Raw genomic sequence first — 23,615 nt, forward strand, 5'->3', positions numbered from 1 at the left:
CCTTACCGGGATTCGAACCCGGGAGCGCGGCTTAGCAGGCAGGGTCACTACGCGCTAGGCCAGACCGGTCGTCATGTAGGTACCTACTTAATCCAAAAACTTTAGTTCTATCTGATTGTAAGATTAGCAATAATTGATTATAGAATTAAAGAATTAGGCGAATGAGCCTTCCGAATAAATAAACTCATCGCTCAAAAACGAAATCGGAGTTGCACGAATGATCCATAACTAAAAACCTAATCAGGCCACATGGCATCGCGGCCGAAGGCAATTAATGCCACTGCAAAAATTAACAACTGCATTGCGCTTATGACTCGCTATTGCTCGACAAGTCGACACCGAACGCTGGGAGTCAACTGTGAAAAGCGGATTTTAGGGTTCGGTTTTGACAGGAACCAATTGTAGCAGCAGAAAGTCTGTTTTGTTTGTATGTTGAATTATGTAGTAATATTCATAAAATACATTAATGAAATAGTATACAGAAAAATAGAAAATATAAATATTTATTAGGTAAGTGGCAAATGGGCCATTTTTTTTTTTTCAAAGTTCTCCACCCCACTTTTTTGTAATATGGGTATTTTTACGAGACTCATACTCATAATTGAGAGGTCTTTCGATCCTGATAGGAGACAATCAATGTCCCAAGATTTCCATTTAACAAAGTGGCACGATCTTACCACCTTTACTTGAACTTATCATGCTGAGATGTCATGAATATGACTAAATAGATCGTGCCACTTGACCGTGTCGGGCCCAAAATCATGCTTTGTAGTTATTAAATAATATCAGTCGTTTTCATTACCCACCATACCGTTCTGTCCCCGGCTAACTGAGAACGAGTCGACAAAGAATCAGTTCAGTATTTTCAAGGTGTCGATAATAATATCTACTCACATCCTACAGTACTTAAATAGATGTGTTATAGATGGTCAACATATGGTAGACATACACGATAGAGATCGAAGTGGTGTTCTACGTGCTTTTTTTCGTGTTTGATCCTGTAGGGTCGGGACGCATTGGGCATCATGAAGTGGATTAAGCCATGAAACTGGCACATCAAAAGGACTTTGAGAAATAGTACTGAATTATGACAGACGAAAGACGAGGGAACACACTGGCAGACAACTGAGTGATGTTCACGTTTAGTTTGCTTAGAACTTTCAACTTGGAACATTTACCACCGTTCACCGGGTCAGTCAGTTTATCTATTTAAAAAAAAATCTGCAGATTTATCCTAGGGAGGAGCACGTTCAATATATGTAAGTAGCAATTTATACATAATGTACAGTCAGCTGCAGAGAAAAGTAGACCCCCTTGTATACAAATTTGTGTGCAGGTGGGTCTACTTTTCTCTGCAGCTGACTGTACTACTAGCCATGTCAAATAGACATCAGTCCATATAGTACCAATTCATACAAAATAAATGGAACAATTACCGATTTTTTGGCAGAGGCTCTTTAAAAATGCATCCATTTGAATTATAAGCGCTTTGGTGAGTAAAACATTGTAATGAGCGCCTAATTCAATTGATAATTATTGCTTTGTTGTTACAACTAAAATATTTACAGTGCAAATTACCTCATACAGCATTATTCTAAAAATGCTTCTATGAATTTAAATTAAACGTCATTGCGATATGATACCGATTAAATAGTCAGCATCAAAAACTACACTTTAACAAACATTTTTGTCATTTTTGTATCGGATCCATATCGTACCTCGCGCGTGATTACATCAAGTGCGATTCGACGTATGAAGTCGAGAGCGCAAGTTGTACTAGTGAGAGTCCATATACCAAAATACAGCCAATCCTATAGTGACATGTCTCCCATGTTGCAACGAGCACCCTCCAGAAACAGGCCACGGACGCAACAACCGTTTCGTATTCTGTAGTACCCTGGACGTACACACACCATGTACTAACGTGTTACAGCCAGTTGTGTTCTACTCTCGTAGAACCACATTCGGATGTAGCACATAGAGTGCCAGCACGCTACGAGCGTAGCCAATAATATTTAAAATTCCGTAGATAAAAAACAGCTACGCGTTACGGAGAGAGCGCCCGCTTGGCGGGAGTAAATGTAATAATTGAGTTTCTGTAGTGATTGCATGTTTGATATAACACCTATATCGAAATACGTTTTTCGAACCATGGATCGAAAACCCACCATGGCTTACGGCTTATCAAATAAATATAATTATGCTATGACTTATTAATGTTTAATACTTATTGGACTGGCGCGCTAACCCGAAATGAATTTTAGCATCCGATACTGAGGCACGACATTTTAATCGATATTATGAGGGGTATCGCGCCAGTTCTCGCCGACGCCGAGTTCACGGACCACCCTGTCCGCCCAATGATACTTTTGGCGACCAACAGTGTGCGTAGTCGAATGCAAAAACGCTCACGATAATATCTCTTTCGTAGCTATTTATCTCTACCGCTCTTGCGTATTAGCACGACAGAGCCAGACTGCTCCGTAGCCGAATGGCATTTCTGCGGCGTTTGGCATCTGGGGGCCGATTTTTGAGTCTCACTGTCACTAAAATACCGGTTGAAAACGGTGAATTGCCTATTATTTTCAGTGACAATTTTCTGAATTCGAACGCCGTGAGACTCAAAAATCGGCCCCCAGGACGGCATCCGATTTGTCGACCGACCCAAATAAATTAGAAATACTTGTAAATAAAGACACATTTTTCACATTTTAACTGAATTACGTTTTCACACATGCAATGCCTTTCCGTGTATAGCATGTATTTCGGGACTATATTCATATCAGAACGCTGAACGGCTGGTTTCAAAGCGACCAAGAAGGAAACAATGATTGTATGAAAATTATGCTGATACGCAATAATGTGTTACCCACATGAGTTTTTCAATTTTAAAATTTCAACTTTAATGTCAAATTTTTGAGTTGATATATTATTGAAAAATGCATGTGGAATGACACATCAATGCGTATCAGCATTCAAAATGTAATATTTTGGCACAACATATATACAATACTTATAGCTATTAGTAATAAATAAAATAAAAAATATTGGGGACACCTTACACAGATCAACTTAGCCCCAAACTAAGCAAAGCTTGTGCTAAGCGACGATATATACATATTTAAATAGATAAATAAAACTTACCTATATACATAGAAAACATCCATGACTGACGAACAAATATCTGTGCTCATCACACAAATAAATGCCCTTACCGGGATTCGAACCCAGGACCGCGGCTTAGCAGGAAGGGTCACTACCGACTGAGCCAGACCGGTCGTCAAATAGTAGTATAGTTCCTTCTACAATGTGCAAAGAAGGTATATAGCGACGTAGCAACTATAGTTGCGACTGCTAAAAAGCAGTACAAAACAATTCACAGGCAGGGATCTCTGAAAGGTCCCGCCTCGAGCGATAAATTAACTTAACAGTACGAAAACTTTATCTAGAGGTACGTTTATATAGAATAGTTCCGACAAGGGAGAGCTGCAATTTGTCACGTTTTTGTTTCGCGTGCGTGTTCTTTGAGTTATATTTCGGATGTTTTGGTAAAACTAGAGAATTGTGATCAAGGTTAAGGTAGGGGAAACAAGAGGTTGTCTCAGGGGGGTACAGAAGACCAGAAATATATGACTATTAAATAATATTATTTAATATGTAGTTATACGCGATTAAGTCCCGATTTTAAAAATAATGATGTGTGATAATCGTGAAAGTTTAAATCAGTATATGACTATTGTCAAGAGGGCGCTGTTGTTTTGATGTACACGGTGACAGTTCAAGTATGAAGAAAATAGTTCTAATTAAATTCCGCAACATGGTGCGTAATCATATTTCTGGTCAGGCTATAATATTGTGTTGTGTGATAACTGATAATAGTACATTACAATACAAGTGCGTAAAAAAGGAAGCTCGAAACGAGTGGTGATAAATTAAAACACGACCGAAGGGATTGTTTTAAATCGACACGAGTTACGAATTTCCTTTTCGCACGTGTATCGTACGACGTTTTTCAGTACAGTATGAGCCTCCGAAGTTTCGACCTGGCATATAATGAACCACTTTTCGCACTAGTGCGTAAAAAAAACACCATCTGTACTGAAAAGTTGTATTGTTTAGTCTTCCCAAATTAGGCTTATATGGATATTAAACAACCTTTTGTATTGATTTTCGTTAACAAATGAAACAAATATCTCTTAAAAAAAACTCTAGTATTAACTCTTACTGTTATAGAGTTATCCAAAAATAAATTTAATAACTGAACACTTAAACTTTTTGTTTCTTGTTACATTAAAAACGAATGCCGCCGAATGAAGATTCGGGCTGTCTATACAATTTCGACATCTGCCGGCCATTTTCAGTTACCCCTGATCACGATGCATGTAGCTGCGTCGAAATATCGGGAGCTCGACAAGAAAGTAATCTAGGCCTATATCCCGGTCAGTAAAAATCCGTAAATCAATAAAAATACATACATATATTATATGTTTGTGTACATAATAACAGGCCTTTGCATCTATAACAGATGATTCAAGCAGCATCCTTGCGACACTTACGTTCGTGGCTGTATAGCCCAATTCGAGAGAGGATCCCTCGTCCGCACACACATTTGTGTACATATGTATGAATAAAATAGCAGTGTGATGCTGATAAAACAAGTGAATATTGTGGTCAAATGATTTAACTTTTTCTCATCAAAAAAAAGTTTGTTACATACCCAGAAAAAGAGACGGCGAGGTTCTAAACCTAGCAAAGGCCAAAGGCCGAGCTCCGTGTAGGACCGAAGTCCCGGAGCGTCCCACAAGACGCGCGCTAGCGAACGAGGAAGTTAGAGTTTAAACACTACCCAATGTTATATGACAGTGTCATAAATATAATACTTATGTTCCAAAAAACAATGACTGTTATCTAGTTTGCATCAGGATCAGCGACATCTATAGGAAAATGGTCTTCAAACTAAATACTCTATACCTACTGGCTCGAAAATCGTGAATCAATCAAAGCTCCTATTCCTAAAATAGTATAATGTCGATAGATTACCTAGACAAGTAGACATACTTAAGAAACACGAAGGAGCAGCCTAAACTTGTAACATATTGTATCAATCAATCTTGGCAGGCGTGGCGATACCATCGGGGCGCGGCGACATACTTAATGTGTCTTTGTACCACGTAATGGCTGCCGAGTAACAAATTGATATATAATTATGTTTTCATGGCCCTATACAGTTAACCGGGCTTTCTTAACTTGGCGTAAAAGGGTGTTATTAGGAAACTGATCATGATTTTTTTGCATAGGTGAGTTTTGGCCCCAAAACCTACTCGTACTACGCAAGTTATTCAGTGCTCTCGTTCAGCGTTCGCAAAACGTTTTTAACCCCCGACGCAAAAACGACGGGGTGTTATTAGTTTGACGTGTCTGTCTGTCTGTCTGTGTATGTGTCTGTCTGTGGCATCGTAGCTCCCGAACGGATGAACCGATTTAGATTTCTTTTTTTTGTCTGAAAGCAATTAACAAGTCGGGAGTGTTCTTAGCCATGTTTCATGAAAATCGGTCTACCATGTCGCGGTCGGGGGTTTTAAATTTTCAAAATTTTAATTTTGTGGTTAGGTTATGTATTGGAGTTTTCATCGACTTCTGCTGCATTGCATTAACGTTTCTTTTGGCTGTGGGTGATACTACTGGCTGTAACACGGACCGTTGCCGGCCAACGAACTGATAGAAGACCCTTCAATTCCAGTCCATTCTAACTTGGAAGAGAGAAAATAATCTTTTAGGTAAGCATGTTCATCTTAGTCTGCATCGGCATATTTTGAAGTACGATATATATCTGCAAGGGTGATTAAATTTAAAGTTAAAATCTGAAAAGTTTTTTTTTATAAAAAAAAAGTTAAGTTAAGTTAGTCAAACATGTAACTCTTAATTTTCCCTTTTATATTTTTTTTATTTAACTGCAATGAATCATATATGTAGGTAAATCTTTTCATTTAATATTGACACAGTCCCCGATTTCCAATGAAGACTAAATCTTGCGCATTAATAAATACATATATATAACAACGCAACTGTGTTTAAAGACAAGTACATTTTAGCGATTTAAGCATATACCTAAAATTAATGTTTTGGCAAAAACTTATTTAGGGCGTTCTAATCTCTGAACATATTTATGCTTTTGAATTACATGAAACCCTCATAATCTCTGCCACGATTTAAAATGGCCAAATATGATGGCGACAATCCCTGACTTTACAGCGATAATGCCGCCCTTTAAGCTTAAGTACTTACCTATCATTCCCACAGCTTTTTGAATGAACCAGTTTCAACATGATCCTCTATAACTGCCTGCTTAGCCGAATGGCAATCGTCGACGCTAGACGCCGACAGAAATGCAGGCTGGCTCTGTCGCGCCAATACGCAAGAGCGATAGAGAGAAATAACTACGAAACAGATATTATCGTAAGAATTTGTGCATTTGGCTACGTACCCTGTTACGGATCCTAAGACGAAAGGGAACGACCGACCGCCCCAAAACCGATTTTTCATATAATCGTTGTTCTGAATTTCTTAGCTTGATATTAACATTATCTATATAAAATGTTTTAGTAAAATTTTATCTTGTGCACATAAGTTCTTCATTTTATAGTTATTCTAAAAATTAGAAGCAAAATACGACTTCATACAAAATTTTAAATGCTCCTGAGCCTGACTCTCATTTTAATAGAAAATAGATATTACGGCAGTATTCTGCCGTCAGACAGCACTATCACATATACTAAATAATAGAAAAACTTATGCATTCTATCCAGACATCTTGTTTGAGAAGTTTTAATTATGACATACTAGCTTTTGCTCGCGGCGTTAGAAAGAGATAAAAAGCAGCCTATGTCACTCTCCATCCCTTCAACTATCTCGACTTAAACAATCACGTCAATTCGTCGCTCCGTTTTGCCGTGAAAGACGGACAAACAAACAGACACACACACCTTCCCATTTATAATATTAGTATGGATGTAGAATTGTAGATGTATCAAAGCGGTTTGTTACGGATGACCTACGGCTAATGTACGAGTGCGTCAATCAATGCACAGAACTTTGTGTATTAGTCTCTATTGAAATTTGTAAAACAAATTAAACATATAGGTATTTTTCTTAACAAATTAGTACATCAAATTGTATAAACATAGGTACTTTCCATCGTCTCAATAAGAGGGAAAAATAAAGACTACATTTGTATGGAGAATTGATCTTCCTACCCCTTAAGGTCTTGGATACACTGGATGACTAGGTTAAGGGCTCGGCAAGCAATCGAAACAGGGTATATAAATTGTCCCGCTCGGTTAGGTCCATGAATTAATTAGGGAAGTGGGGGAATCTTAAGATTAAGTTACGACTGATTTATTTACTGACGAAAATAATGATATTCATTAATTCCTTGTACCAAGGGGTTTGACTCATAATGCAATATTTTAGGTGTATGTAATATATAGGTACAAAAGAATATAAAAATATCAAAATCTAGAAGATAAGTTTGCCAATCGTGAATACGTGTTAGTCAAACCCGTATACTTAAGTACTTGCGTATTTTATACATGCTATGAATATTGCTAAATTTCCCCATTCAACCAACTAACATATTCAAAATTAACATTGGCCACCTTTTATTCAGATTAAATTAAATAAATTAGGGACAAATAAGAATACATTATACAAAAATTACAATTCCAACATTAAAATAAAACAGTACTTAACACTACTCCCATGTGAAAATGCATCCGCAACGCAGGCTTCGTCAGGTGGCCACAAATCCAAATCAACAACATGCTTCGTCAAACAAACCAATGATGATATCCGCAGGCTTCGTCATATATAAAATAACTAGCTTTTGCCCGCGGCTTCACTCGCGTTAAATTCGAAAATTGCGGAATGCTCCATAGAAACTTCCACCCCCGATTTTAAGGAAGTGGGGAGATTAGAAAGAGACAAAAAGTAGTCTATGTCACTCTCCATCCCTTCAATCGTCTCCCCTTAAAAAATCACGTCAATTCGTCGCTCCGTTTTACCGTGAAAGACGGACAAACAAACAGACACACACACTTTCCTATTTATAATATTAGTACGGATAACTTTAAGCTAAATGAAACCGTCCCAAATCATACCTGGTTACCTTTTATTCATAAACTTCCTTTATGTACGCAACTAACAGATAATATAATATAATAAGCAGTATACTGAAGCGAAGTGAAGAAAAAACCCCCACTCTAAATCGTTTTCCAATTACTATTTACGAGCCCACAGAATAAGCCCGACTTTGGTCTCCCGGCCCGTAAAATTAGGTTGTTTTTTCCTTGCCGGCCCGTTTCGGTGCTGAAAGAGTCCATTTAAGGTTAACGATGTCTTATTAGCGATAAGGGCACGATTGTTATTCATGTTCTTTTGTCAACGAAATGCAAGGGAAATGAATTAAGAGCTTTTTTTAATTGGATCAAAATTTGGGAAACCTTTGTTATTTTTTTTTTGTTTATTCTATCGCTTTCGCAAATGGTTCTCACTTTCTTCTTTGTGAAATTTCTGAGAGAATAAATTATAAGTGTCATGTTGATTTATTCTAGCCAAGTTTTAATAGTCTATTCACACGATTCGGTTATAATGGCTCAGTTAACGATTTAGGATTTGTATTATTAATTTTTATTGTGTAAATGGGAACCTAGTAGTATTCGGTACCGCGATATTTAATCATGATATATGATAATTATAATATGAAAATACGATGTTAACGACTAAAGATGTAGACGATATTAATTGTGAACTTAGTCGTTATTTAGTTCAATTATGACATTATTATTTATTTATGTATTGAATTATACAATGACTAGCTGCACAAAACTATGTATATAGTTTGACTTTGGAGTCAACATACCTGTCAAACTCTTACAAAACATTTTTTATTATATGCATACCGAAATAGTACATTACCATACAAGTGCGTAAAAAAGGAAGTTCGAAACGAGTGGCGATAAATTAAAACACGACCGAAGGGAGTGTTTTATTTAAATCGTCACAAGTTACGAATTTCCTTTTTGCACGTGTAATGTACGACATTTTTCAGTACTGATAGCCCTCCGAATTTTCGACCTGGCATATAATGAACCACTTCTCGCACTAGCGCGTAAAAAAAATACCATCTCTACTGAAAAGGAATTTTCAGTGCCAATATTAGGAATAATGAAAAATGTGGCATTGCTGTGACATAATAGAACCCAATCCCACAGTCGACTTTTAACCCGTCACGACATGGGGTTACCACGCCACACCACAAAACCACCCTTTTAACATTACTATCAGCCTGAAAAGCCAAGTCTCAGGTAAATAGTTCAAATATTACAAGCACTTTTGATTCAAGCATTCACCGCACAAAATGTAAATGAAGGGCCCGCTACACTGTACTAAGACTGGGTTTATCAAAATGTTCAACCCTAGCAGAGCTTACTTCGGCTTCAATTGTAATCCACCCCAGGGCTGGCACTGACTGAGTCCACAAGATAAAGCAGACCCCATTCGAAGGTAAGTAAACATGTAATTCATACAAGGCTGAGACAACCCTGCCCTCGTTTAGGTAATTGTTAGGGTTGGTTATTTCAGTGAATTTTGGAGTTTAAACTGAGATTTAAATTACGAAACTATGCAAATTATGTCTGGCAAATTAATAAATTCCTTGAATTTCGTCACTATTATAAAGAGGTGTTATAAATTTAGTATCTAATCGATGTACGAATATAAAATTATGTACAGGTCTAGTATTTGCATGGTGCATGCGACCGTAGTAACCTACCCCACCACTATAGAGTCGTCACAAAAACTTAAAAAAATGAACGTTGAGTTTTTTTTTTCTTTTAGGATAATGCTACAAATTCTGATGTAGTGCGAAAAGGGTTTCCTTAGTATTCTGGAAACGTTCGTATTTGTCATGCTAGTTCAGTCAATGTCAGTACATCTTGTACTGAGACTGACTGAACTAGCGTTACACGTTCGAACAAAATACAAAATCAATTATTCAGCAAATTGGCCACCGGTGCGCACCAGCAGCACATGTCAACATTACAGAGTATTCATTATAATTTATAATTAAACAAATTAATAGAAATATTAACAACTGAAAATATTATTCCAGAGCAAAGTAGCTACTCGCCGATATAATTAGTTAGAGATGTATAAAATCTCTAAATGTTATATTATTCTAACTATCCATACTAATATTATATATGGGAGAGTGTATGTGTCTGTTTGTTTGTCCGTCTTTCACAGCAAAACGGAGCAACAAATTGACAACATTTAATATTTTCGAATACTACTTTTTATTGTTTGGTTTGAAAGAACTCAATATTTAAAGATACACGTATTTTTTATTTTTCCCAAAAACTGTTTTTTTTAATGCGAAACCCCTTTTTATTACTACTTCGAACAGAAAGAGCGTAAGTTACAAACGTCAAGACACAGCGTTCTGACGTCACATGTGTTGTTTCATACACCTAAGAAAACGACAAAATCATTAAAAAAAAATAGTTTTAACAGTCAGCTTAAACAGTCCGAGATGTCTGCCTGTCAAGTGTCACTGTCAACAAATATGAGCTATGGAATGTAGACTATAAGGAGAGAATGACAGATTTCTCTCGAGAAGTAGAACAGTCGAAAATAACGTATCAAACCTTTATGTCCTTGCAATTGCAGCGCCACCTGGTTTTATATCTGCACTTCTGAAACTTAGCTTCCGCTCCTTACCTCTAAATCTCCATACTACTAGCGATGATAAGTGTCACAGTCAAACTCAAGTGACATCCCAACCGGAAAATTTTTTTGATTATAGTGGCAGCTCTGAATAGTCTGACTCAGCTCTGCTACGTAACGTCACTTCCCCTTTAACTATTTTTAAGATTTTTTACTAAAAATAAGGAAAAAAATATTAAAAAATATATTTTTATGATCTACAGGCGTATATCTCGAAATGGTTTTGATTTAGGGACTGAAAATTTTGAAATGTTGTCAATTGACGTGATTTTTTAAGTGGAGATAGTTTAAGGGGTGGAGAGTGACACATGCTACTTTTTGTCTCTTTCTAACGCGAGCGAAGCCGCGGGCAAAAGCTAGTACTTAATACATAAATAAATCACAAACAGATACAAAAAAAAAATTTATAATAATTTTAGAGTTGTAAATGAGTCTGAGTTGTACGTTAATGATATGTAAGTACGTTTCCGTAAAAATACGAAGGCAAATGTGTCGCTTAACTTCAAAACTGGGTAAATCCATTCCACTATAAGGTTGATTATCTTTCAGATCATATTATATTTTTTATATATTCAACCTTAAAGCAAAATGGATTTACCCAGATTTGAAGTTAAGCGACACTAGTTATTTGTTATACAAGGGGGCAAAGTTGTATTTTAACGCCGAGTGTGAAATTGAAAAACGAGCAAGTGAAAGGATTCTATAGTTGAACCACGAGCGAAGCGAGTGGTTCGAGAATAGAATCCTGAACTTGCGAGTTTTTTAACACACGAGAAGTAAAATACATTTGCACCCGAGTGTAACACAAAACTTTTCCCCTCACTACAGCGAGGAAACTACAACGCAAAAAATGCGTTTATCACTGCTTCCAGTAGTTCTACAGGTGGTAAATTATCTTTATTATTAGATTCACCAAGTTTTATCAATTTTAAAGCAGTTAATTTGACTTTATTCAAGGTCAAATTACTTTACCCACTAGTGGATAAAATGCGTTTTTACCCGCTGGTATTAAAGGACAAAACTCGTGTTTCTGAGCTAGTGAGGGGAAAAAATCTTTTCGCACTACATCTGTAGCTAATAATAATACAGAAAGTAAATATGTCACGTGTCTTTCTTTGTTGACACTTTCTTGTTATTTACGCTGACACTGCCATATTATGACAGGACATAGGATAAGCTTTGTTAAAATTTCCAAGGCCAGTTTGTTATGGAACTAACAATGTCTCGGATAGAAGTAGATTAACTTAATGGAATCTCTAACAATAACAAGCATTAGGACGCGTTCACAAAGGAAGCTACCCTGAACAATTGTTTACTTTCTGTATAATGCCTGGATTCCCACTTTATAATGTTTTCTTGTCTGATTTATGAAAGTGGGTCTGCTTTGTGTTTTGAATAGATTATGAAAGAAATCCATTTTTTATAATCTGCACTTTTTAACTATTAAAATGCATGACTATGCATACAACTTAATAACTAGGTTAAATCTAAAATATACCAATTAGCTACGTGTTTTCCTCTAAATTCATAGCAATATTTTGTTAAGACTCGAAACATTTTTTCACTGTTACTTCCTCAGCGACCCAAAAAATTCATAGCAATATTTTGTTATGCTCTTCTCACACCACGATCCTCTCCCACTTTCAGGTGGAGAGCAGTCGTGTGGCTTTGATTTTTCACTGGCTAAATAAATAAATAAATATTATAGGACATTCTTACACAGATTGACTGAGGCCCACGGTAAGCTCAAGAAGGCTTGTGTTATGGGTACTCAGACAACGATATATATAATATATAAATACTTATATACATAGAAAACATCCATGACTCAGGAACAAATATCTGTGCTCATCACACAAATAAATGCCCTTACCGGGATTCGAACCCGGGACCGCGGCGCAGCAGGCAGGGTCACTACCGACTGAGCCAGACCGGTCGTCAAATAAATGATAAGATAAAATATTTGCTTATGAAATAATGTTAAATATAAATTATTCTGATTCTCCCTGCACTGAATATCGAACTAATCGATAGAATCTGTTTAATGGACAAACTCCCTAGGGATACATTTTACTTATCTTTCTAGTGGCCTAATTTTTTTAGAGTTTGGCCTTTTAAAGTAAGGTAAAAAAAAAAGATTCATAGACTAATCTCAAGATTTGGCGTAGACACTAGTTTTTACGAAAGCGACTGCCATCTGACCTTCCAACCCGAAGGGTAACTAGACCTTATTGGAATTAGTCCGGTTTCCTCACGATGTTTTCTTTCACCGAAAAGCGACTGGTATATCAAATGAGTCAAATGACATTTCGCACATAAATTCCGAAAAACTCATTGGTGCGAGCCGGGGTTCGAGCCCGCGACCTCCGGAACGAAAGTCGCACGTACTTACCGCTAGGCTACCAGCGCTTCTAGGCCAGACCGGTCATAATAATGATATGTACTCGAATATCCAGTTAGTACAATCCTTCAATATGATAACTGTACAGCTAACTGGCATTAAATATTGAAATTGACGTACCTATTCACTTCACCTTGTCGCATACAAATAACTTGCGAAAATAGCTCGTAAAAAATCCACAAATTATGCCACGTTTACTCGTAGATGTATTCCAGTAGAATCACAGTCCAGTAATCGTTCCAGCACTGAACTGTTTAAAAATGTTTATTTTTATACGTGAATTTAACAAGTTCGACTTGTTGCGAGTTTGAAACAAAAGTATTTTAGAAAACGGAATAAATCACAGTATATTGATGATACAAGTCAAATTTGTTCGAACAACAAGGTCAAACTTGCTAAAAGATATTTGATTGAATCAGCCAAACATATATTTCAAACAATATGTGGCATGTTGCTTTTATAAAATCGACTTCTTGATTCAAATATATTGTTGATTCAAACGACGAGTAACTTGTAGAATGTAGGTACTAGTTACACAACAAAATCTAACTTGTTGTTTGAGCCAAAGAGCACGTAGGCGCTATTTTAACCAAAAAACTTGTTAAAAAATAATTTATTCAGAGACCATATATTATTCTCAAATCCGCAACGCAGGCTTCGTCAACTGAATACAAAATCCGTTATTAGCTACAAGCTTCGTCAAAAAGTAAGACAATGGAAAATCCGCAACATGCATCGTCAATAAACTAACCCTATAAGTACATACTTAAAAAAAACACACACACGCACACACCTACAACTCAAAAACACCCTGCAAGTCGCCACCAACAGGCAGCGTGCCCAAAAGGCTGGCCGCATTGCCTCGCTGAATGGCGATGCTTATTCTCTGAGCAAAATACTGGCCAGCCCTTTTGCCACCCGTCAAAAACTTGTTGAACGAACATGAAAACTGGTTGTTTTTTCTCTCAGTGTGAATCTAGTACTTAGCATTCCAGTGCTGGATCCAGCCCTTGGACTAGAATGCGGTTGGAGATGTGAACAGAGCATAAAGGCGGGCAGGGGTCAGCGTGGCGTGCCACGTGGCCGCTGCATAATAAAATGTTTACGATCATATTTCATACGACGTCGACGTCACCTCCAAAATATTAGTTATATAACGCTCCTTAGGAATTCTTTAATGGGTGGATTGGATGGGCTAGTTTTTTCAAACTCAGAATCGCGAGGTCTTTCAATCCAAATACTTAGGAGAAAAAAATTTTTTGTCCCAAGGTTTTTTTCCCATTCCGTTACCATTATTTTATACATTTTGCATACAAAAGGTCCTTTTGTATGGCTCAGAGACGTGCTGCCTTTACAAATCCGATATAAAAAAGCTGGATACCTATCATCTGAGATGTCTAAGACACATACTTAGATTCAAATGGCAAGACAGAGTCCCAAATTCTGAAGTCCTGTGTCGTTCCGGGCTATATGGGATGGAGGCTCTACTAATGCAGCGACAGCTAAGGTGGTGTGGGCATGTCCTTCGTATGGATGACCGCCGCTTGCCTAAAACTGTATTCTACTCTGAATTGGTGGAAGGCAAGCGGAAGCACGGCGGTCAGCATCTGCGCTACTAGGATGTGCTCAAACGACAGCTGAACGCCTGTAACATCAATCCAGAGCGTTGGGAGGAGCTTGCTACAGACAGGTCATCTTGGCAATCTACCATCTTTAACAGTGTTAAATCGTTTGAGGAAAACCGCCTCATGACGTTAGATACCAAACGCCAACAACACAAAGAAATACCAAAGCCCTCCTACTTTTATACTTACAATACGTCTGGCCAACTCTATTGTAACGCCTGCAAAAGAGTCTTTAAGACCAAGTTGGGCCTGGCCAGTCACATAGGAGCCCATAACAGGCAAAATAATTCATAATCTGCTGAGGTCGCCGCCATCGAAACCGATGAAGAGGACTATATATACATTTTGCATGGCGGCATAAATTAAATATAACAAGATCATACCATCCCATACATTAAAATGCGACCGCCTATGAACGCGCTTACACTCCACCACACATAGATGGCGCCACAAAAAATGCCTTGTTGCCACCGATTGTTTGTAGATTGGCATTAAGTGTCAATTCCGAGCCGTAAATCTATGTCAAAAGTGACACTTAACGCCATCTACAAGTATAATCGAAAGCTACAAGACATTTTTTTTGTGGCGCCATCTATGTGTGGTGTAGTGTAAGCGCGGTCTTAGGCGGTCGCATTTTAAGGTATGGTGGTATGATCTTGTTATATTTAATTTATGATGGCGGTAACGTAATGGAAGGATTGAAAAATGTATGGAAATCTTGGGACATTGTTTTTCCCCTATCAGGATCGAAAGACCTCGAGATCCTGAGTATGAGTCGCGTAAAGAATACCTATGGTACAAAAAAGTGGGATGGACAATTTGAAAAAAATGGCCGGATATGCAGGGCTGATTAGGTTAAATATTTAAGTTGCGTATAAGTAATTAACAATATACGAAAAATAAAAAATGCAAATAAAACTGTGTTTCACATTTTTTCTTGAAATTGTTACTTATTAGCGGTATGAAGACGAAGCAGAGGATAATTAAACTAACTTACCTTAAGTAAAGTTCTATCATAATAATTATCAGACTTGCTTCGTAGAATATATTAGAATCCCGCCCTCCCGTTGACATTTACCCCTACTATGAAATACCCATCTTCAACAAATAATTACCTTTTGAAATAAATGGCACTCCCGTGGTCGATTAACAAAAGAAACCGGCCCAGAGCGTGTCGGGCCACGCTCAGTGTAGTGTTCCTTAGTTTTCCGTATTTTTTTCAAAAACTGTTCAACCTATCAAGTTCAAAACAATTTTCCTAGAAAGTCTTTATAAAGGTCTACATTTGGGGACAAAGGTCATATTTTTTAAACTTATAGTTTAAAAGTTAGAGGGGGGGTACATTCTTTTTTACTTTTGGAGCGATTATTTCCGAAAATATTAACAATATCAAAAAATGATTTACGTAAACCCTTATTCATATTTATCTTTAAATACCTATCCAACAATATATCACACGTGAAATGAAAAAAAGCACTCCCCACTTTACAAATAGGGGGTACCCTAATAAAACATTTTTTTAACCGACTTCAAAAAAGGAGGAGGTTCTCAATTCGACTGAATGTTTTTTTTTTTTTTTTTTTTTGTATGTATGTTACTCGATATCTCCGAGAATCGTCGACCGATTTTCAAAAATTTTTTTTTGATCGAACCGGTATAACCCCGAGATGCTCCCATTGGCACCAAGTCAGGGTCTGATGATGGGATCCTGGAGAAATCGAGGGAACTCTTCAAATGTTATAGGCACATGTAATGTTTTTAGTCTATTTTTCAAAGGTACACCAGTATTTACGTCTAATGGTAATAATTTGGCTGAGCTGATGATGGAAGGTCAACTCCTCAATGGTTAGGAGTTAAAGGATAATTCTTTCACTACTGTACATGTATTCGGACGGATACATATAATATCACTAGGAACCACTAAAAATCAACAAATAAATAAACTTTTTAACAAAAAATAAAACCGCCTTCAAAAATAAGCGCGTTACAAAACACGGAGAAACTAAAAAGCCAAAAACAATAAACCTTTCAATTCAGATTTCTTATCGTATTGCAATAAGCTAAACATCCAAATTATAAACAAATCAATTATTTTTGGAGTCGGTACCAGCCTGTGTATGGTTGGGTGGGGCAAACAGGCAATAGCAAGGCGACGAACAGGTCTGGTACCGACTACAAAAATAATTGATTTGTTTATAATTTGGATGTTTAGCTTATTGCAATACGATAAGAAATCTGAATTGAAAGGTTTATTATTTTTGACTTTTTAGTTTCTCCGTGTTTTGTAACGCGCTTATTTTTTTCCACTTTTTATTTTACCAGTTTGTCGGCATGATTATACCTATATACATATCGGTTCCTAGATGACTGCAGAACCCTAAACTCTGAATGATTTTCTTATTACAAATTTGTCCCTTTAAACATTTTCGAGGAAACAAGTTAATTTCACGATGCTTTTGAAATGCTGAAAACAACAGGCACCTCTTCAAAGTACTGAAGTCGCGTTAAACATCTTTAAAAAGTTATAGAATATTATTGAATGAACATTTTCCTTTGCGCGACGCTACTTTGAAGCCACTTACAGGCATATTAATCCATATTAATATTATAAATGAGAAAGTGTGCGTGTCTGTTTGTTTGTCCGTCCTTCGCGGCAAAACGGAGCGACGAGTTGTCGTGATTTTTTAAGTGGAGATAGTTGAAGGGACGGAGAGTGACATAGGCTACTTATCTTTCTAAGGCGAGCGAAGCCACGGGTAAAAGCTAGTTCATAATAACGTGTGTTCTCTAAATCGTTCAATTTGTTCTGAATCATGTTATTTCCGTGTTGAAAAGGTTGAATGGTGGAGAATGCCATGTAGCATTACGTCCGCCTGTTGTAACTGTGTATTTTTACTGTGCAATATACCTAGTTTAAATAAATAAATAAAACATTGGTCAAAACCAAGTTAGCGTTTTTTTTTCTATCAGAGTGAAGATCACAAAATCAAGTTTTACATCGTGCATCGGTGAAAACACTAGAGTACTAATTATGTATCACTCCAAGCTCTACCAATAAAATATATTGACCTTAACCTCTACCAATAAAATATATTGACTCTAACCAAATTTATTATTTATATCCACTTTTTTTGTTCATTTTCCTCCCAAGTAGTACAATAATAAAAACATAAAAATTACCAGAGACCAAGAACGATATATTACGGGACTGCCAAAGCCCACACAAAACAGAGTACCCATGAAATGTATGGGTTTTTTAGGCTCAAAACTAGATGGCGCTGTTTCGCAGCCTGGAAGTAGCAAAAATCATATTTTCGCCAAATTTTTTTGCGTGTTTTTATTTTTTGTAAGAACAAATGACATGCTTCTTTATTTTATTATCATGATATCAAGTCAATACACATTTTGAAAAATAAAAATATTTATAGGCATCATCAGTGTAGTTATGATAGTATTTAATAGGTAGCGCTAAAAAAAATTGAAATACGATTTTTAGTATGAAGATTCTTCTTCTTCCTCTCTCCCTCTCCCTCCCTCCCTCTCTAATTCTTCCCTTATCCCACGTTATGTGGGGTCGGTACAACATGTCTTCCTCTTCCATTCTCCTCTATCTTTCGTCATATCAACACTCACATCTTTCTTTCTTTCTTAGTACATATATTATCCTTGCCTGAGACCAAATTTTGTTATATAGTTCGCGTGATTGAGGAAATCAGAAGTAAATTAATTCCTGTGGCAGACCTACATATATAATTAACTTATAAATAACTTATTCGTAATTGGTAAACTGTGTTGGTAAATTATATATTGTGTCTGTTTTTTTGTTCAACGAAGTTATTAAGTGAGTAACAGTAGGAAGGTGTTTTAAAAAATGACAGATAAATACAAAATTCATTATCTACGAGTTTCCACAAAGATAAGCCCTTTCCAGAACAATTTTGTTCCGGAAAGAAGACCTTTCCAGAACCATTTTGTTTTGTATATATTTTTAGACTGATTTGTCTGGCTTAGTTGGTGATTCTGCCTGCTAAGCCAAAGTCCTTGGATCGAATCCCGGTAAGGGCATTTATTTGTAAAGGTAATGAGCAGATATTTCCTTAGAAAAAAAAACTTGAATGTGTGAATATAATCAAAATACAGGTTATTTTTATAAGTTGCTGAACATACTTTTACTTTAGGAGGACCAATACTTTAATTCATTGGTCCTATTACAGGACACACCTGATATGTGTGTGTTACCACCCTGCGGACATTTATTAAAACCATAGTAATATGATCCACTAGCAATCGTTTGCCTGTATCAGCAAATCATTGTTATTTAAATTTAAATAATAAAAATAATTAATACAAAAGCAATTATCTACAAAAGTAATTTTCCGATCCCCGCACATTGTTGCTAATAGTTACGAGCTGTCAGTGCCATTACTTGACAAGTGTCTAGGTATGTACATATAATGCTGGCAATAACATTTTAGTTATAAAGTATAATTATAAAGTATTTTTTTTATTTGTTAATTAAATTAAGGGAATGATTACGTTAAATAACCATGTTAGATTACGCTCCTTTAAAAAAGCTCCCTTGACACATTGTATAAGATACGTTGTTTATTTACTGACAATTGTCGGTTCTATTTCAATTTATAGTCTACTAGCTTTTGCCCGCGGCTCCGCTCGCGTTAGAACGATACAAAAAAGCAGCCTATGTCACTCTCCATACCTTCAAATGTCTCCACTTAAAAAATCGAGTCAATTCGTCGTTCCGTTTTGCCGTGAAAGACGGACAAACAAACAGACACACACACTTTCCCATTTATAATATTAGTATGGATAGGAAAACTGGAAAATTTTGCTAATATGAATTGGTATACAGCTAATAATTAACTTTATGAGATAACAAAATCAAAAATGTAAAACATATCCACATAACTGGAAGGTATTATCTTTCTCAGAAAATCTGATTAAGTACCTTTTTTTTTTTTTTTTTTTTTTTTTTTTTTTTTTTTTTTTTTTTTTTTTTTTTTTTTTTTTCACGGAGTGGGAATGCTGTTGCGCACGCTGTGTGGGACTCGCCGTTGCTTTCCCTTCTCCTGACGAGAAGGGGAGAAACGGCCCTACCCACTAAACCCACTCCGGCATTTCACCCTCTTTTCCGTTGTGAGAGCGCACTGGGTTCGGAACGTTTCACTTCACCACTGCGCTCTCCGGTAGCCCTGACCAGGGCACCCGCATCGTAAAGGAGGATCGGAAACGCTTGATCCCCCTTCCCGGCATCACATATGGGGCATGGCCCCTCTAGGGCTCGAGGCGAGCGTACGCTCTCCGCCTTCGACCCTGCCGCTTTCGTCGTAGCGGAGGAGCGTCAACAGCTGCCTCTCGCTCTCTCTCTGCTTCCTCCTTCCGCGACATGACTGCTTCGCAGAAGGAGGCCACCGCCTTCCATTTTCTCTCGCTACCCAGCATAGTCTCTACTACGCCGCGTAGCGAGAGGTCCGCCGCTCCCGTCTCTGCCCTGAGGGTAGCTCTTTCCACGGCCCAACGAGTGCACTCTTCCAGAGTGTGTTGGGCCGTGTCGTCCGCTACACCGCACTCGTGGCACTGAGGCCGCGGTTCTCTCTGTATTTTATGCAGATAGTGTCCGAAACACCCGTGTCCGGACACTATCTGCGTGACCCGATAAGTCAGGGCGCCCTTCCTCCGATCAACCCACCTGTCCATTACTGGGAGAATAGCCTCTATAGTTCGGGTTCCATAGTGGCTATCCTCCAAGGTAACCCTCCACCTCTGACGCAGGCGCTCCGCGGCTGCTCTTGACGTTCTTTCGGCCTCCTCCGCGTCCGGGAGCTCGTCACGCCCTCTGGCTTCTGCCCTCAGTCGGTATCTCTCCGCTAGTACCTCTGCCTCCAACTCCCAGGGTGGAGTGCTGGCGAGGAGGCATACCGCTGCGTAAGAGGTAGTACGGTAGGCCCTCACCATCCGCTGAGCTACGAACTTCTGGGGCCGCCGGAGCAATACCTTTGCGCGTCTTGTCAGGTGTCCAGACCAAATCGGTGCACCATAGAGCGCCATACTCCGGACGACTCCTGCGTATAACCGCCTACATGGAGCATTCGGCCCCCCCAGATTAGGCAGTAGGCGACCCAAGGCCGAAGCAGCACCTACAAGACGGGGAGTCAGTCTAGCAAAATGCTCCTCGAAGGTCCACTTCCTATCCAGGACAAGGCCCAGGTACTTAATGTGGGCTCTGACCTGGACAGACTCACCTCCCACCCTGACTGAAGTGCCCTCCGGCAACTGTCCCCACCCTCTCGTCCGTCCGAGGACCATGGCCTCGGTCTTTGGCAGGGCGACTCGTAGCCCCAGGAGTTTTATGCGTTGCACCGTAAGCTCGGTCGCCACCGCCGCCCTCCTGAGTAGCTCGTCCAGCTCCTTTCCCCGTACGGCCACCAGTGTGTCGTCCGCGTAGCACACGGTGATCATGCGGGGAAGCTGCACCCTCGGATCACCCAGTCGTAGCCGAGGTTCCACAGAAGGGGACCCAGCACAGAGCCCTGGGGAACCCCGCATGTCATCGCCCTCGCACTCCGAACACCCCTCTGCTCATAAAGCACTACCCGCCCCGTCAGGTAATGCTCCACCACGCGCGTCAGATAACGGGGTACTCCATGGTAACGGAGTGCCTCACCAATGACGGTGTAGGGTAGGGACCCGAATGCGTTTGCGATGTCTAGTGACACCGCAACCACTCCCTCCCTCTGGCTGGCTGCTAGCACCCCGAAGTCCCTCAGAGCGGCTACAGCGTCTATGGTGGACCGTCCTCTGCGGAACCCGAATTGTCTGATTAAGTACCTGGGTAATAATTAAATACAGTAAAACCTGGTTAAGTGGGACCTGGATAAGTGAGAAACCTCTTTAGCTGGGACCCAAGGTGCGGTCCCGACACTTTCGCACCGATTTACCTCTGTTAGTGAGACAAAACAGACCTCTATAACTGAGATTAGCCTTTTCGATTTTTTTGTCACATTTCCCTCTATTAGTGACACAGAGTGTGTATTTTACCTCTGTTACTGAGACTATATTTGAAATGTATATTCACTTAATTGATTGTTAAGAATTTTATAGAAATTTACCTCTGTATCTGAGATACACTCAATCTATGACCTCTGTAACTTGGACTTTATTGAAAATCTATTTCCATATTTTTAATAATTCTTAGCCCATCTGTAAATTACGCGATTGATTCTTGGTTTTTAGGTGAGTTTAAGGGTTTTCTTGGTTATTTTAAGTAATTAAAACTAAAATTTCGATTTGTAACATAAAAATTATAAAATGAAATATAACTTTCATAATATAAAATTTCTATGACACAATGACATTAAAGTCTTATATATTATTTAAAGACAAGGCTTATTTACCTTTTCTTTTAGCATGCAACTAATAATAACTATATGAAAAACACCTTATCACCTCTATACATCCCCTATTCTGGCCTCTATTAGTGATACCCTCTGTAAGTGAGACAAACTTTGTATTATACCTATCTAACTGAGACCCTGAATAAGTGGAATACAGCAAGTGAGATAAATTTTGTCGTCCCTTGAAGTCTCACTTATCCAGGTTTCACTGTAATACACAATAACAAAAATATTTTTAAGCTAAATGGAAACCAACAGACAGTTCAGTATACTGTCCAATTGTCCATAATCCTAAAAAATGTGACATAAAATAAACCTAGGTACACCGATGCGTAAAATTTCAAAACCAACGTGCAAAAATCTAGATTGGTCTTCCAAGAGCAATGTATCGTTAGAGATCAAATATTCCCCTGCGGTAATCTGTTTCTTTTTATCATCATCATATAATCAAATGATTGTCTGGTAGAGAATGTCTTATTTTTTGTAAACAAATGTGCAATAAAGTTCAAATAAACAAATAATAATAAGTAAATATATTTTGAATACCTAACGCTTCATCAGTTGTAAACTTACCTATTTTCAGCATTCGACCAGTTGAGATGTCCAACACTCACTACGAAACGACAATAGTGACGAAGAATTGTCGAAACAAATCGAGATCGTACTCGACACGCGACAGGGGGCGAAGGTGGGCGCGACAACCCCGCTCGGCAGCTGGCTATCGACTGACAACCGGAACAGCCTGCTCCACAATCGCCGACAAGCTGCAGTATCAACAACGCATGCGCCCTGCATCAGCTCCATCCTACAAACAGAAAGTCGTAACAACCTTCCCGTTTCCATCACACATAAGCCTTTTCTCAGTTCTGTCAAACACGATCTCGTAACATCTTGCAATCAACTTTTGCGTACTGTAAAATTAAGGTAATTTGAATTTTACCGGATTGCGATAAGTGTTTTTTTACTCGCGTTTTATTGGAGGAAGTAAGTTTGTCACATGTTGAAGTTCACAGCGTGCTCGTGTTATCAATGAGGCCTTGAAGATGTGCGCAACTGAAATTCATTTAACAGCTTAATCGCATTACAGAATAATGTAGTGCGAAAAGGGTTTCCTTCGTATGTTTCCGGAACCGTTTGTATTTGTCATGCTAATTCAGTCAATGTCAGTACATCTTGTACTGAGACTGACTGAAATAGCATGACACGTTCGTACGTTTCCGTAACAATACGAAGGCAAATCTTTTCGAACTACATCTGTAATTATTTTGCCCTTTGTCGGAATCGTCATTACATTATACACGGTGCTCGTGAGTATTGCAAGAGATTTTAACCAAGCAAATCTGAGGCCAAAAGAAAGAAAATAAACTAATATACCGTGTATAATAAATAGACTAC

General features: G+C 38.3%; 1 protein-coding gene across 1 annotated transcript in view; it reads right to left on the reverse strand.

Annotated features, from left to right (window-relative positions):
* LOC125229097 (protein O-mannosyl-transferase TMTC1-like) overlaps positions 1 to 22,918 on the reverse strand; it is a 79,602-nt gene extending 56,684 nt beyond the window's left edge. Inside the window, exon 1 of the mRNA XM_048133876.1 lies at positions 22,794 to 22,918. The gene's annotated coding sequence lies outside the window, so the exon portion shown is untranslated. The remainder of the gene's footprint in view (positions 1 to 22,793) is intronic.
* Positions 22,919 to 23,615: the final 697 nt, after the last annotated feature.

Source organism: Leguminivora glycinivorella, chromosome 8 (assembly GCF_023078275.1).
Source record: "Leguminivora glycinivorella isolate SPB_JAAS2020 chromosome 8, LegGlyc_1.1, whole genome shotgun sequence".
NCBI lineage: Eukaryota > Metazoa > Arthropoda > Insecta > Lepidoptera > Tortricidae > Leguminivora > Leguminivora glycinivorella.